The sequence below is a fragment of the Elephas maximus genome, chromosome 11 (assembly GCF_024166365.1).
Source record: "Elephas maximus indicus isolate mEleMax1 chromosome 11, mEleMax1 primary haplotype, whole genome shotgun sequence".
NCBI lineage: Eukaryota > Metazoa > Chordata > Mammalia > Proboscidea > Elephantidae > Elephas > Elephas maximus.
In genome coordinates, this window is record NC_064829.1 from 58,817,852 (window position 1) to 58,835,219 (window position 17,368).

At 42.0% G+C, this 17,368-nt stretch overlaps 1 protein-coding gene and 1 non-coding gene across 4 annotated transcripts in view; one reads left to right on the plus strand and one right to left on the minus strand.

Annotated features, from left to right (window-relative positions):
• MYO5B (myosin VB) overlaps positions 1-17,368 on the minus strand; it is a 535,083-nt gene that overhangs the window by 511,062 nt on the left and 6,653 nt on the right. The window lies entirely within an intron of this gene.
• Positions 4,773-4,845, plus strand: TRNAG-UCC (transfer RNA glycine (anticodon UCC)). Its single transcript has one exon. It is a non-coding gene; the product is annotated as a tRNA-Gly (tRNA).

The following is a 17,368-nucleotide window of genomic DNA, read 5'->3' on the forward strand; positions in this document are numbered from 1 at the left end:
AACCACCACCATAACATGGAACTCACACATATTTTAAACCATTTTAAATAAAGCTTTAGAGTTTCCATTCTTAAAATCAAGTGAGTAGAAAACCTATTTCTCTAAGAGAAACAAAAACCGTAAGTTAAATTTCTTTAACCTTATTTTTATTTATGAGTAGAATCTCAAGAACTAAATGGTTAATTCCTTTCCTTGCTTCATTCACTGTTTACTTGAAATTACTCCTTTTCACCTTAATTTTATATTTTCCCCTTCCCAATAAGCAGTCATTTCTAGCCACTTGTCAGGTAGGAAAGAAGTTTAAAGGTCCCAGGGATCCAGTTCCCACTCAAAGGCACTCTCCCCGTGGCATCCTTACCAGATGGCCCCCAGCCTGCTCTGATACCTGCGAGCCCTCACTTGCCTACCAGGTGGCCCATTCCGCCCTTCGGGGTTCTGACTGGCCATGTGCTCCTCCATAGCAAGCTAAATATGACTCCCTGCAAAGCATACCCATTGCTGAGCATTCTGCTCTTTGGAGGAGTTCAGATAGGAGTCACATGAATTCCACATGGCAGCCCTTGAGCTATTTCAGGGTCCTTATATCTCCTCTTCCCTGGACTGTAAGGCCCAGATCACCGAGCTATTCCTCATACGTTTCCAGGCACTTGGCTGTTCTGGGCAAACTACCTCTAGATGAGCTCCATTTATTGAGGGACCCTTAAAATGTGTCATCAAGATCAGAACATAGCATAGTGAAGTCACATCTTATGGAGATTTGAGGAGGGGGTTCAATTCTAAAGTCAAGAATAAAGCAAAAGTCATGTAGCACCAAAATTACCCTTGAAAATCCCTTAAACTGACCATCATCATAGTGAGATGCTCCCGCTTGCAGAGGCTCTGAACTGCCTAGGAAATCACAGGTTCCCTCCTTCCATCTCACCCTCATCCCCTGGGGCATATCCTCATTCATTAAAACCCCGGTGCCTCATTCAATAGTCACAGTTAAAATAATTCTTTTTTCTTGTTTTTTGGTGTGTTTCCTGGAGATTTTCATTGCAGTCCTGAGATTTAAATACACCATGTGCCAGATTTACCCCAGCTATAGGACACTGTTACTCGGTCTTCTTCAACATCTGTTTTCCTCGGGTCTTCAGGTTTATGCTCTCCTTCACATCTGGTCCCCCCCCCATGCCAATACTTTATGATGGCCAAAAGAGAGCCGACACTGGGCAGAGTTCACTCAAAGAACTGTGCAAAACTTCCATTCTGAAGTCTCACTTGTGTAAATCTTCATCTTGATAATAAAAAAGAGGTCATATGGACGTAAATATATAGCCATCTAACTATAGTACATAAAATCAATATCACTGTCTTTTTCTAAAGGCTGCAACAATTTAAGCTGTTTTTTTGTGCTTTGAAGACAATTGTGCACTCTTATGATCATCATTTATCATCCCAGGTGAAGAAATTATTGGCATAGGTTTCTTGCCTGTGTATTTACCAGTTAGGTCTGAGGTAGTCCTTAAGTCATGTTACCACACCAGCACCATACAAGCTATAGTTAACACTTATTCATGTAGGATGAAAATTGCTATTTTATAAGATTATGAACATCTAGTTTTCAAAGAGCTTCATTACGACACACTGTTCAAAACAATGTCAAGACAGTAACACACAATTACGTAAAACAAGATAATTCTAATTTTTTGGAAACGCAAGTCCACCTTACTACAAAAAAAAAGTTGGTGCTACATTAACTTTGTTTTCAAGAGTAGGCTTCAACAAAGGTCTGCGTGGGAAGGTGAAAGGTACAGCTCACTACATCAGAAGAAGTCCTGGAAAGATTTAAAAAGACTCTTCCATAATTTTAATGTTATTATATTTGCATGCTTTAGAAGAACGTATTTTTAAAAAGAAGGATTCAGGGCGGGATGGAGGGGGTAAGAGGGAACTTTTGCTTAGGGGGCATTGAGTTTATAGTAATGGTGGTGGAATAATTCAGAAAAGGATAGTGAGAATGGTTGCACAAGTTAAAGAACGTAATCAATGTCACTGAATATGTGCATAAATTGTTGAACTGGCTTATGTTTTGTTGTGTATATTCTCTCCACAAATTAAAAATAAAGGCACAGTAAATGAATTCATAACTGCTTGTAAACTTTATGTTTGGATTTTTACACACTTCCATCTTTGCCTGGAAATCCTCGTGGCATAGTGGTTAAGAGCAACAGCTGCTAACCAAAACGTCAGCAGTTAGAATCCACCAGGCACTCCTTGGAAACCCTGTGGGGGCAGTTCTACTCTGTCCTACAGGGTCACTATGAGTTGGAATCTACTTGACAGCAGTGGATTTTGTTTTTTGATTTTATCTTTGCCTTACTTCTTAAATGGAAAGGATACTGGCATGGTACTACACAGGAACCATTTTTTGATATCAATATTTGATATTTTCTCCATCTTGAAGGGTTACATGAACAAAGCTCCAGCCTTATCTTTGCCCCAGCCAATCAGATTGTCTCTGCTAAGTCCTGTATGCGGCCATGAGCCCCTGTGACTGGAGGAGCAGCTTCCAAGGTGAATAAAGTGGAGTGCTGATTCTCCTGAGCTCTCTAACACTTCAGAGGAGGGAGCAGCTCTGGAGACTGGAAGCCCCCAGGAGATTCTGATCTACATCACCACCCACTGAGCTGCATTCTAGACAGGGGGCCTTCCTTCCTGTTATGAATTGAACTGTGCCCCCCAAAAACACATGTTGAAATCCTAGCCTCCCTACCTGTAAATACAACTCTTTTTGGAAATAGATTTCTTTTGTTATGTTAATAAGGTCATGTTAGTGTAGGGTGGATCCTAAACCTAATCACCTCTAAATTATAAACAGACTAGAATAGACACACACACACACAGGAAGACAGATGCCATGTGAGGATCATCTACAAGTCAAGGAATACCAAGCAACAAGTAGCCTATCAACAAGGAAGGAATCAACACAGCCAAGACCCTGAGATTTAGTTTGTCTCCACAACTGTGAGAAAGTAAATTTCTGTTCCTTAAAACCACCCACTTGTGGTATTTGTGTTACAGCAGCACTGGGAAACTAAGACATCTCCTAAACACTTACACAGAGGAAAAAGAAAGACATCTTGAGGAACTGATGCACAAGGCAGGTACACTAGGCCACACAGGAGAATGGCAAGATATAAGACTGCTAAGCCATCATTTAAGAGCTGCCATGACAGCTAAGGGAATTCAATAACTTTTTTCTAGCTGGACCCCCCATATGCCTCCGTTCTTATCTTCTCCAAACGACAAGGATGTTGGTAAAATACTTCCTTGATATACTACTCCTGTGCAGCACTTACTGCACTAATATAATTGTGAGCTCCTTAATAATGAGAACTGTGTCTTGTTCACCCCAGCACTATGTACAATAGCAAGAAGATTCTCAAATATTTGTGTCTGTTACACACATGGCCCAACCCATTTGAGAGCAAGAGCGGAAGACATTCCAGCTGTGGGCCAGGCAGCTCTGGAGTATACGATGAGCTACAAATAGATGCCTCTGCCAAGTAGAGCTTCAACTTCACCACAGAGTATCACCAGTTTCACAAGCCAAACTAGCACACAGTATAATCAGTGTTATTTCCCAAACTTCCCTGTCTGCGTGCCAGGATCTGGTTTGAATATTAACCACTACTTGCCACAGTGAATGGGGGCAATGGTGGTTCAGTGGTAGAATTCTCACTTCCCATACAGGAAACCAGGGTACCAAGGTACCTCATGCACAGCTACCACCCGTCTGTCAGTGGTGGCTTGTGTGTTGCTATGCTGCTGAGCCGGTTACAGTGCAGCTTCCAGGCAATGGCAGACTAGAAAGCAGGGTCTGGAGGTCTACTTCCAAAAATTAGCCAATGAAAACTCTATGGATCACAAGGGGCCAATCCATACCCGAACATGGGAATGGCACAGGACCTGGCAGTGTTTTCTTCTGTTATATATGGGGTCACCATGAGTCAGTGATGACTCAACGGCAGCTAACAACAACCAGAGTGTATAACTACATGAAAAATTAAGATTTCTTAGGGTGTTCACCTTGCACAGTAACTTAGAAAAAACTTGAGATGCATAAACGTAGCTCAGCAGGAAGTGTGACCACTGACCTCTTGCAAAAAGCATAAGGTGAGGTTTTAAATTCCAGTACAAAGCCAAGAGTTTACTTATTGAGTGAGATAAAGTAGAAAACAGTTATGGCCCCAAATCATTATTTTGCTATTACTTACTTGGCAACATCACTTTAGATACCAGCTACTGTTCCAGGGCTGCTGGAGTTATTTTCAGCCCCAGACACATCCTTATTCCTTGGCCAGCATCTAGGCAGTTTCTGATTTCTGAAGTGGTTCACACTGCAACTTGAGCACAGTTCAGGCTGATACCCTTAGCATCTGTCCCACTAAGTAAGAGCTCTCCACATGGCTGAGTGTTGCATAAGCCCAGCAGCCTGCAGAGCAGGGCTTGGTTTCACGCTGCCAGTCAGGTTCACAGGGATATTACGCAGTGGGCAATCCCTAGGGCCGTTATTAAGGGTGGATTACAGAAGGTCAAGGAATGTGAGCTGAAGAAGGAGGAAGTGGAAGCAACAGGTGAAAAATGAGAGGCTCTAGAACACATTTAGAAGGAGATGGACCAAATTCGAGAAGGGGAAAAAATGTTTATTATTGAACTCTTTTTAATGGTAGATGTTAGGACCCATATCCCAGCATTGTTTTTAGGGTATGACAGCAGGTTAGAGAGATGCATTGGTGGTTCAGTGGTAGAATTCCTGCCTTCCATGCAGGAGACCGGGGTTCAATTCCCCCAGCCAATGCACCTCATGCATGCACTGCCACCACCTGTCTGTCAGTGGAGTCTATGTGTTACGCTATGATGCTGAACAGGTTTCAGCGGAGCTTCCAGACTAAGATAGACTAGGTAGAAAGGTCTGTCAATCTATTTCCAAAAATCAGCCAATGAAAACCTTATGAGTTACAACGGTCTAATCCACAACCAGTCATGGGGATGGTACAGGGACCAGACAGTGCTTCGTTCCATTGTACACGGGGTTGCCGTGAGTCAGAGGCCAACCCGATGGTTGCTAACACCAACAAGAGCAGCAGGTTAGGACTCTCCCACACCTGGAAACCTCAACCAGGATCCAAGGCAGGGACTGGTGACAGTCAGAAACCAGATTAGAAACTCAGGCAAGAGGATGCAAGTACCATAAATAGCCATGATACAGCTAGAAATGAAGCCAGGGCCAGCATGAATCTCCCAAATTCTCTGCTATGGGGTGAGATGAAAGCTTACATATTTTCACTAGCTCTCCAAGTAATCCTAATACACCCCAAAGTGGGAAAACCAAGGCCCTAGTATCTGCGATATCCACAACCTGTTCTGAAGGAAACACATGGTTCCCAGAGACTAAGCCATCTTGGGAAGTTCCTTGGACCTACCTAGGTGGTCAGAGCCACCTGGACCAGGTGTAGGAACCCGCCTAGGAGCAGCAAACAAAGAGTCTGCCTTCTACAAAAGCTCTCAGGACACAGGGACAATGATAGCTAGTGCAGCCAATCTGAACTGGAGATTCAGAGATGTGTGTTTAATCCATAGCAGAAGTAAGAAGACAGAGAAAAGAGCAGCTGAGTCACTCCGGTGGCACTGCTGCTGAGGGGGTGACAGGATAGCCTGGTCCCTAAAGCTGTGGATGTCTTAAGCATCTTCTGATCCCCCAGCCTCCTAGGTCAGGCTGCTCAGACCAGCTATGCTGGTTCCTGAGACAGTCTCTCATCTCCCTTAGTGCCTAAAGCATCCTTAGACTACAGTGTCCTGAAGTGACCTTGTGACCAAAATAGCCAAGTACACTCAGTGCCAGGAAGAAATAAAGATAGATAACAGGCAGCCTGCTAGTGGTATCAAGATGGGGTGCTCTTCTCAGTACAAAGTGGGGGAAACCCCATAAGGATAAGCTATGAAACAGGACTAGAGCTCTAGGAAGGAAGATGTGAGATGATAGGGTCCTTAAAACCAGGATCTTAAGACTTCTTTGGTTCCTTCACTGCATGTATGTGATCCTGGAGTTTCCCCATCACTGCTGGTACTCGGCCTGGCGAACGGGCCCAACCCAGCACAGAGGAGCTGGAGCCAGGGAACAGCACTCAGAGTGCCCTTCCAGCCCTTCAAGGTCTCACCCCCACACTGCCCTGCACAGATCTCTGTGAGAACAAGACCTTCTCCTAGGGACATGATTATCACCAACTACTGGTGCAGTGCATGTTTTCTCCTTTTATCCCATCAGTGCGCCTCTGAGGGTTGTACCAGATTCTAACCCCTGTTGTACAGATAAGGTAACTGAAGCCTAGAGGTTTAGCAGTTGTCTAAGGTCACATAGTGGGGGAACCAGTACTCAATGCCCAAGTCTATTTAGTCTATTTCCTATTTTCCCGCCCTCCTTTCTTACAGTAACTAATATTCCAGTGCCTAACTTTTAACGCCCTACCTGGCGCATTACCTGGGGCGTAGCAGGGGAAAGAGAGGGTACAAAGAACATCCTTCCCATCTACTTTCTAAGGAGTATTTTAGAAAATTAGGCAGATTAGGTTTAGATTTGATTTTTAAATCATTAAGATATTCATTAACACTATTTTACTTGTCATAGCATTGAGGTAATTACACGCTCATGTACTAAGTTAATTATATTAACACACATATATATTTAAGTGGGACTGTAAATTAGAGTAACTATAATATTCCTGAGTCTTTAAATTTTTGACCAAACTGACCAGAACTGCTACATCCAAAGAGTATTTCTCTGAGAGCCTGGGAGACTCGATACTTGCTGAACACTGAGAACATTCAAAGCCCAGCTGTGATTCTTCCTGTGAATGGCAGCTAGCAGAAGCCACAAAAAACAAATCAGAACCTGGAAGTCACGCTTTGCCTATAACAGAAATATAAGCTGGTGACTCTTAACCTTACTCAACCAGCTTAGTTTTTTTTTTTTTTAATAACTTCTGGCTATCTCCAGAACAGAAAAGCCTACCGTCCAGGCACAACGATTTCGCCACCCCAGAGAGCAATCAAAAGGATGCATCAGGAGATCTGAAGCCCATTTCAGAAGAGGTGTCGATGAGCTACATAATCCTCATACCTCTCACAAAGAGGCCTCCCTGGAGGAAAGCGCCTTCCTTCAGATGTGTAGGATCTGGCGTGTGGTCATAAAATCGATTGCAATTTAAGGGCATTCTCATCACTTTCGTGGACACAGCTTGTTTCGTAGTCACACACACATAAACACAGTAAAATGACAAACAGCAAGCAGCTTAATAGCAAAGAAACACTGGTTTCTGGCTTAGGAGATACTCATTTGCCTTATTTTACAAATAAACATTAGCTGTGGTTAGGTAGTATAGGCAAATTGAGAATGTGATTAGATCTGATGATGAGACCAGATACAGCAAGTTATCTCCTTTCAATGTACTAATACCTCCTTAATGCTTATTCATACAACAAACGAACCACTGGGTTGTATGAACTCCAGTTCAAATGACTATTTTACAGGGTCAGGCTCTTCCTCTCAGCCTCACAGAGTAGCTACAACATACATCCCTGGCATTTAGCAGGTACTTTACACACTTGTGAATAATGACTTTTAGAGACGGTCCGCAGATGAAAACCACGATGAGTATATTATACAGCCCCTGTGGGAGAGAAGACTGAAGCAGGCGATCCAGTCTGTTTCTCTACCCAGGACTCTCCCCTGATTCACTGCTATCTCTTCGGAAAGCAACTAGATCTCACATAAAGGATGATGCAGCGCCGTATTTGCCCCCATCTAGCCCTGGTGGTGCAGTGGTTAAGAGCTCAGCTGCTAACCAAAAGGTCAGCACTTCGAATCCACCAGCTGTTCCTTGGAAACTCTGTACGGCGGTTGTGCTCTGTCCTATAGGGTTGCTATGAGTCGGAAGTGACACAAAAGCAACAGGTTTGGTTTAGTTTTTGGAAATCATAAAAAAATCCTGAGTCTTGATGATATTGCTAATAAAATCTTGTGAGGTAACTGGTGAAAAAAAATGAAAGGACACTGTGCCTTTAACATGCATAATAACCTTAGGAAGATTGGGTAAAATCTATCTATAAATCTGTATCATCAAATTTATGTATAGAACTAGCTTATTTAAAAATAGGCAGTTATATTAGCATTCACATCCACAAATCACAAACCAGTGTTACTTCACTGTTATTCCACATTCACACCTTGTGCTAAGGTTTTGGGCACAGTAATAAAAAAGAAAAACAACATTTAATTATCTTCTGACAGGGGCTCACATTCCATAGATCTAGGCAAGAGCCAGAGGAAGCAGATGGGCTTTCCACTGGGCATTTTACGCCAAAAGCTTTGCCAAAGTGGCAGGAAAAAATGTTACAGTGAGGTGGCTCCCTGGTGAAAAAAGGCCTTGCCTTGAAGAGCCCTAGCCTGGAAACAGCAGGGGAGTTCAGGTGTACATTAAACCAAGTCAATGATATCTGAATGCCTACTGTACGCAAACCTGATCATGGAAGCAGTGAGGGATGTGAGCATAAGATTAGTCAACCTCCATCTCCAATAAGAGCAATTTTGCAGGCAGACTGACTCAATAACATGCACACACACACACAAAAGTAGTGAAATGGAGAGTCCAAAATTACCTATAGTTGTAAAGCTTTTTAAACTTCGGCTTTGCAATTTCATCCTATGTTATATTTACAGCAGAACTGCCTTTTCATGATATGTGAGTAAGATATGAAGCACAGAATAAAACAAAATACCTGTGAGCTCACCACCCACCTTGGACTGGGACCAGCACTGCTCCCAATCCTGCTCCCCCACCACCTCCACTCCTCCCAGGTTAACTACTACTCTCAGTCATTTCCTTCCCCCCTCCCATCTCCTTGTTTTTCCTGTTTTATCCCATGTATATCTTTGAACAATATTGTTTATTTTGCTTGTTTTAGAAATTTATAAAAATGGTATTCTATATGTATTCTTCTGATGCACCTCAAATGATACCTAAAATGGAGCCCTGGTGGCGCAGTGGTTAAGAGCTTAGGCTGCTAACTAAAAGATCAGCAGTTCGAATCCACCAGCCGCTCTTTGGAAACCCTATGGAGCAGTTCTACTCTGTCCCATAGGGTCCTTATGAGTCAGAATTGACTCGACGGTAATAGGTAGAATGGGTAAGGTGGGCATCACATAAAATGAGGTCAACATGTTCAGAGCATGCATTGTTTGGTTGGGGGTGCTGTGCCGGGGTCTGTGTTGGCAGTTAGCAAAAGACGTTGAACCAGAGACTAAAGTGTGGCCCACAGGCATAAGGCAAATAGTTGAGAGTGGTACAATTTACTAATTCAGATATTTTACCTTTTCATCCTTCCCCAAAGATGCACAGTACCCAGGTCATAATGTGAATACAACTGGCATCCTATTGCCCAGTATCCTTTTATTTCTTGTGGAAGCTGGTCTCTAAGCCAGGAGACCTGAACTTTCTTAGTGCTGAATAGATTATAAGTCATGTCTTTGAATTCCATGCAGAAGGCATCTGGAGGTTCTCCTTCCTCTTAGGGGTTTCAGGTCACAGCACCTTTGAGTTTTGTAATGGCAAAAGCTCCCTGAGAAAACGATTAAGGAACCTTTCAGGATGGGCCTCTTCATTCCTCCTCAAATTCAGCAAGTGAGAGAAGAGCCTGCGGGGTCAGTGCCACTATTAGAATCTTTCAAAGGAGGGCAATAACTTATCAGCCAGTGAATATATTTTAAGCGTGGTATAATGAGCCATCAACTTAAAGCTCAGATGCATAAATTTGATCATCCTCACAAGAAAATTAACAAGATATCAGCAGTGCCTATCTATGCCAAAATCCAGACAAGTGGAAGACTCCCTGCTCACATCAAACCTAAAACATCCCTGCTTAGAGGGTTGTTCCTGAGGTGCTCAGACAAACCTCTTGGTGCTGCATAAGCACGTAGTGTTATTATAGCAGGGAACCATGTTGGTCCTGGCTATACTTCTGCAGGGCTCTCTCCTCAGGTACTAGGGAAGAAAACCTGGCCTGACAACATGAATGAGGAGGGTGAGCTCATTTTCCACCAAATACTGCTTTGTGCAATTGGCAGCGAGCAAGGAACATCCATAAAGGTGGAGCTCTTTGGCTAACCGGGCAGATTGGGGATGGCTTTCAGGACACTTATGCCTAGTCCTCTGGTAGTAGCCCAGAAAGGGAACAAAATGCTGATAGACATCAAACCCGGCAGGAAATAAGATGCTTCTCATTGCGGGGCTTTAAGAGGGAGAAAGGGCCAAGGAAAGTGCCTGGAAAGTAGACCAGCGCTCTGGAGTCTTAGCATCAGAACCAATTTTGTACACCAGCGCTCACTGCAGCATTATTCACAGTAGTCAAAAGATGGAAACAACTCAAATGTCCACCAACAGACAAATGGATAAACAAAATGTGGTATATACATACAATGGATTATTCAGCCATAAAGAGAAATGAAATTGATACATGCCATGAATCAATGAACTTTGTAAACATTATTAAAAAAAAAAAAAAAAAGCTGCCTTCCAGTGGATTCCAACTTATAGTGACCCTATAGGACGGAGTAAAACTGCCCCATAGGGTTTCCAAGGAGCTGCTGGTAGGTTCGAACTGCTGATCTCTTGGTTAACAGCCAAGCTCTTAACACTGGCACCTCTAGGGCTACTTATAAAACGTTATGCTCAGTGAAATAAGCCAGACCCAAAAGGACAAATATTGCATGATTCCATTTATATCAAATATTCAGAATAGGCAAATGGATAGACACAGAAAGCAGATTAGTGGTTACCAGGGGCTATGGGGTCGGTAATGGGAGTTAACGCACAAGGGGTACAGAGTTTCTGTTGGGGGTAATGAAAATGTTTTGGAAATAGTGGTGAAGACTGTAAAGCCCTGATGGCACAGTGGTTAAGAGTTATGGCTGCTAACCAAAAGATCAGCAGTCCGATTCTACCAGACGCTCCTTGGAAACCCCATGGGGGCAGTTCTACTCTGTCCTATAGGGTCACTATGAGTCGGAATCAACTTAACGACAATGGGTTTCGGTTTGGTGAAGGTTGCAAAAAAAAAAAAAAAAGCCACCAAAAAACTAGAACTGGTCAAGTTAAGTTTCACATCAAACTTCAAAAACAGATATTCCTTTTACAATACACAGAGTGAACCCTAAAGTAAATTATGACTTTAGTCAAAAATAATGTATCAATATTAGTTCATCAACTGTAACAAATGTCTCACAGGAATGCAAGATGTTAATAAAAGTACATGCAGGGGATACTTTCTGCACAGTTTTGCTGTTAACCTAAAATTGCTCTAAAAATGTATATTAAGAAAAAAAAGAAATAACTAATTCCACACTTGAGTTTCATATACATCTTATTTTCACATACCTCTATTCCTGGTGGCACAAAGATTAAGCGTTCAGTTGCTAACCAAAAGGTTGGCGGTTCAAATCCACCCAGCAGCTCCATGGGAGAAAAGACCTGGCAATCTGTTCCTGTCAAGATTACAGCCTAGAAAACACTCTATGGGCCCTAATACACGGCATAAATAGTATACAAACCATAAGTAACAATGCACAAACACCAGAAAAGAAACTAGATAACTGGGAGCTCCTAAAAATCAAACACTTACGCTCATCCAAAGACTTCAACGAAAGACTAAAATGAGAACACACAAACTGGGCAAAATTTTTGGCTACAACGTATCTGATAAGGGTCTTAATCTCTAAAATCTACAAGATACTGCAACAACAAAAAGAAATAATCCAATTAAAAAATGGGCAAAGGATATGAACTGACACTTCACTAAAGAAGACATTCAGGCAGCTAAAAGACACGTGAGGAAATGCTCACAATCATTAGCCATTAGAGAAATGCAAATCAAAACTACATTGAGATACCATCTCACTCCAACAATGCTGGCATTAATCAAAAAAATACAAAACAGCAAATGTTGCAGAGGTTGTGGGAAGACTGGAACTCTTATGCACTGCTGGTGGGACTGCAAAATGATACAACCGCTTTGGAAAATGATATGGCGCTTCCTTAAAAAGCTAGAAATAGAAATACCATACGATCCAGCAATCCCATTCTCAGGAATATACCCTAGAGAAGTAAGCCATTGCACAAATAGATATATGCACACCCATGTTCATTGCGACACCATTCCCAACAGCAAAAAGATGGAAATAACCTAAATGTCCATCAACAGACGAATGGGTAAACAAATCATGGTACATACACACAGTGGAATACTATGCAACAATAAAGAACAACAATGAATCCACAAAACATCTCACTACATGGATGAATCTGAGGGGCATTATGCTGAGTGAAATAAGTCAGTCACAAAGGGACAAATATTGTATGAGGCCATTATTATAAGAACTCAAGAAAAGGCTTACAAGCAGAAAAAAGTGTTCTTTGATGGTTACGAGGGTGGGGAGGAAGGCAGAAGGGGAAATCATTAACTAGATAGTAGACAAGTGTCAACTTTGGTGAAGGAAAGGACAACACACAATACAGGGGAAGTCAGCACAATTAAACCAAAGCAAAAGCATAGAAGTTTTCTAGACACATCCAAACACTTCAATGGACCAAGTAGCTGGGACTGAGGCCTGGAGACCACAGTCTTGGGGGACATCTAGGTCAACTGGCATAACAATTTATAAAGAAAATGTTCTACATCCCACTTTGGTGAGTAGCATCTAGGATTTAAAAGCTTGCAAGTCACCATCTAAGATACATCCATTGGTACCACCCCACCCAGAGCAAAGGAGAATGAAGAAAATCAAAGACACAAGGAAAATACTAACCCAAAGGACTAAAGGACCAGATGAACGAGAGACCTCACCAGCCTGAGACCAGAAGAAATAGATGGTGCCCAGCTACCAACAATGACCACCTTGACAGAACTACAACAGAGAGTCCTGGACAAAGCGAGAGAAAAAGGTAGAACAGAATTCAAATTCACATAAAAAAGGAAACCCTGAAACTATGGCCCCTGGCCGCACTGCTAACCCAGAGCTGAAACTATTCTGGAAGCCCACTTTTCAAACAAAGATTAAACACAGGCCTATAAAAAAAAAAAAAAAAATACACGTGAGGAAAGTCAAATGTATGAGACCAAATGGACATCTCCTGTCCAAACACAAGACAAGAAGGCAAGAAGAAACAGGCACTGGATGAATGGACACAGGAAACCCAGCGTGGACAGGGGGAGTGTGCTGTTACATTGTGGGGATTGTAACCAACGTCATAAAACAATGTGTGTATAAAACTTTCGAATGAGAAATTAACTTTGAGCTGTAAGCCTTCACCTAAAGCACAATTAAAAAAAAATATATAGGGCCACTGAGTCGGAATCATTTTGACAGCACACGATGACAACGTTGTTTGAAGATGTGAACCTCTTTTTTGGGCCTATCTGGCCTAAAGAAAGCCAAAAAAAAAAAAAAAAAAAAACGGGTTTCACCTATACTTGGGACATTTTTAAGCTTTAAGAGGAACGGGATGCCCATGGGGCTAGGTATGCTAGTGACCAAAGAAAGCCCAGCAGCCAACTCTAAATAGGAAAAGCAGCACAGAGTCTGAGTCCACCTGCCCTTCTTTCTGCACCTGGGAGTCTCTATCCCTTCCCCTCTTCTCCCCTGATCTGAGCGGATTCTCTGTTGCTGGGAGCTGGGGACGAAGGGCATGTTGGCACAATGTTTCAAACCCACCATTAATGGAGCAGGTACTTAATGGAAGGCAGTAGAGGTCAGTGGTTAGAAGCTGGGCTCTCAAGCTAGACAGCCAGGGACTGGTTCCCAGCCCCGCTACCTGCTAGTAGTATGACTTTCAGCAAGTTCCTCGATTGTAAATGGGGAGGAAAGTTGTGCCTACATCATAGTGTCAGTGTTAAATGAGTTAATGCACAGTGCTTAGAAATCACCAGGCACAAAAAGTGTTCAAAAGCTATTATAATCCATGTTTTTCCTTGTAGAGCTTAGAGAAATGAAAGCTCAGGACCAATGAGGGGGAAGTACCTGCCAAAGAGACATTTTATCTGGAGTAATCTGGTTTCCATGCCTTCCTAGCTCTAAATACATAACCACTTAAAGTAAAAAGTTATAAATAATTGCCTTTTTTATAACTTTTATTTACTTACAAACAATATCCATGTCCCTTCTAGACTAGTATAGCATAGGCATACACAATTTAAAAATAATGTAACAAAAAATAAACACTACATAAACATAAATAAAAATACAAAGTACAAATGGTATGTTGCAGCATTTTTAATTTTTCAAACAATTCCAAACTTTAATGCAAATTTTTTAATTAATTTTTATTGTGCTTTAAGTGAAAGTCTACAAATCAAGTCAGTCTCATACAAAAATTTATACATACCTTGCTATATACTCCTAATTCTCTCCCCCTAATGAGACAGCGCTCTCCTTCCTCCACTTTCTCTCCTCGTGTCCATTTGTCCAGCCTCTGACCCCCTCTGCCCTCCCATCTCCCCTCCAGATAGGAGATGCCCACATAGTCTCATATGTCCACTTGACCCAAGAAGGTCACTCCTTACCAGTACCATTCTCCATTCCATACTCCAGTCCAATACCCGTCTGAAGAGTTGGCTCCGGGAATGGTTCCTGTCTTGGGCTAACAGAACGTCTGGGGACCATGCCCCCCCCCCACCAATCCTTCTAGTCCCATTTTGGCCATTAAGTCTGGTCTTTTTATGAGAATTTGGGGTCTAAATAATGCCTTTTAATGTAAATAGGAAATATAAGAAAAACTACATATGAATACCAAGCATATTAAAAGATGCTCAGCCCTCCAACATCTTTAAAACATACATGTAACTTTCAGTATCAAAAAAAAGATTGCCGTCGAGTCAACTCTGACTTATAGTGACCCTATAAAAACCAAAAAAAAACTTGTGGCCGAGTTGACTTTGACTCATAGCAACTGCCATGGATTGAATTGTGTCCCCAAAAAATATGTCAACTTGACTAGGTCATGATTCCCAGTAGTGTATGATTGTCTACCATTCTGTCATCTGTTGTGATTTCCCTATGTGTTGTAAATTCTATCATGATGTTAATGAGATGGATTAGTGGCAGTTACAGTGAAGAGATCTACAAGATCAAATAGTGCCTTAAACCAATCTCTTTTGAGATATAAAAGAGGAGTAGACAGACATGAGGACTTCATAACACTAAGAGAGCAGAGCGCGTCCTCTGGATCTGAGGTTCCTGTGCAGAGAAGCTCCTAGACCAAGTGGAAATTGGTAACAAAGACCTTCCTACAGAGCTGACACAGAGAGAAAGCCTTCCCCTGGACCTGATACCCTGAATTTGGACTTGTAGCTTACTGGACTGTGAGAAAATAAACATCTCTTTTTTGAAGCCATCCGCTTGCGGTATTTCTGTTGTAGCAGCACTAGATGACTAAGATAGCAACCCTACAGGTCACAGTAGAACTGCCACATAGGGTTTCCAAGGAGCACCTGGTGGATTCAAATTGCCGACCTTTTGGTTAGCAGCCGTTGCTCTTAACCACTACTCTACCACGGTAGGTTTAAAATGAGGAGCAATGACCAGTGCCAGGGGTGAAGAAACAGACCTGTTCTTTTCCGGAGGCTACTGGCCATATATCTTTGAAGACTGCAAATGTGCATGCCAGCAATTCCACTTTTAGGAATTTATCCTAAGGAAATAATTGAGTGAGGTTCCAAGATGTTCTGCCACATTTTCCACAACATCAAAACACTGGAACGAACCTGAATGTGCATCAGTATGGGAACGGTTAAAAACATGATTAAAAACATAATGAATGCTACACTGTGCAGCCACTAAGATAAAATTGCCTTTACATACTATAAGAAAATAACCGTCATAGATTCAGAATTAGAGTAATGTATATGGTGTGATCCCATTTATTTTTTAAGTATACATTATGTATAAATCTAAAGCAGTACTACCCAACAGAAATACAATGCAAACTACAAATGCCAGTCACAGATGGAATTTTAAATTTTCTGGAAGAAACAGATGAAGTAATAAAATATGCTAGCCCCATATGTACAAAAGTCTTATTTAAACATAAAATCAATATAAAAATATTTTAAAAGAGTGATGATATATTTTACATTCATCTTTCCTACTAAGTCTTGGAATCTGGCATGTGTTTTACATTTAACAGCCCATCCCAGTTTGGACCGGCCACATTTCAATAGCCACATGTGGCTATCACATTGGACAGCACAGGTCTAGAGAACAGGCGTACATGCTTAGCAGTAGCTGTTTCTGGGGAACGGGATTAGGTACAGGCCCTTTTCTTTTCCTGCACTGTATGAATTGCTTCAATAATCATTTGTATTAACAGAAAGAAAAAAAAAAAAGAAGCATTGTGAAAAATGCTTTTTAATTTTCCTTTAAAGCTATGCTAAGAGACCTATCTCAAATTTAAAACTTCTTTCAAACTGCTCTTATTCATTCCCAAACGGGGGCACAGGGGACCTTTTTTTCCCCATGCTTGGTTGTCTACAATGGCACAGTGGTTAAAGCGCTCAGCGACTGCTAACCAAAAGGCCAGTGGTTCAAACCCATCAGCTACTCTGTGGAAGAAAGATGTGGCAGTCTGCTTCCATAAAGATTTACAGCCTTGGAAACCCTGTAGGGCGGTTCTACTCTGTCCTATAGGATTGCAATGAGTCGGAATTGACCCGAAAGCTGTACGTTTGGTACCTGCAGCAATCCTCCCCTTCCTCCCTCACTAAGTCCCCTGATAACCAATAACCCTGCCATCCCTGCCATTGGGTATAAGGGATATTGGTTACTGGGGAGGGGTATTGGTTACTGGGGAAGAGTACTGGTTACTGGGGCGGGGTATTGGTTATTGGGGCAGGTTAGGAGAAAAGGCCCCCAGGCAGGAAAACACTGAGTGCCACCAGAACTGCTACCCGGAAGGGGAAGCAAGCAAGGGACGCCCTGTACTAGGCAGGCACTTTACATACATTAATTATGTCAGGTAGTCCTACAACAACCTTACCGTGATGCAAGTACTAACCTAAATTTTCAGATAAAGAAACCAAGCCCCACACCTAGGGTGGTCTCCATGAGACATAACTGACTCGAAGGTGACTGGTATATATATATGTGCATATGGGTAAATATACACAAGAATTCTGTGCTATTTTTGTAACTTTTCTATAAGTCTAAAATTATGGCAAAAAAATGTCGCTATTGTTACTTCTGTGAATATGCCCAGCTCATACTTTTCCCCATGCTTAA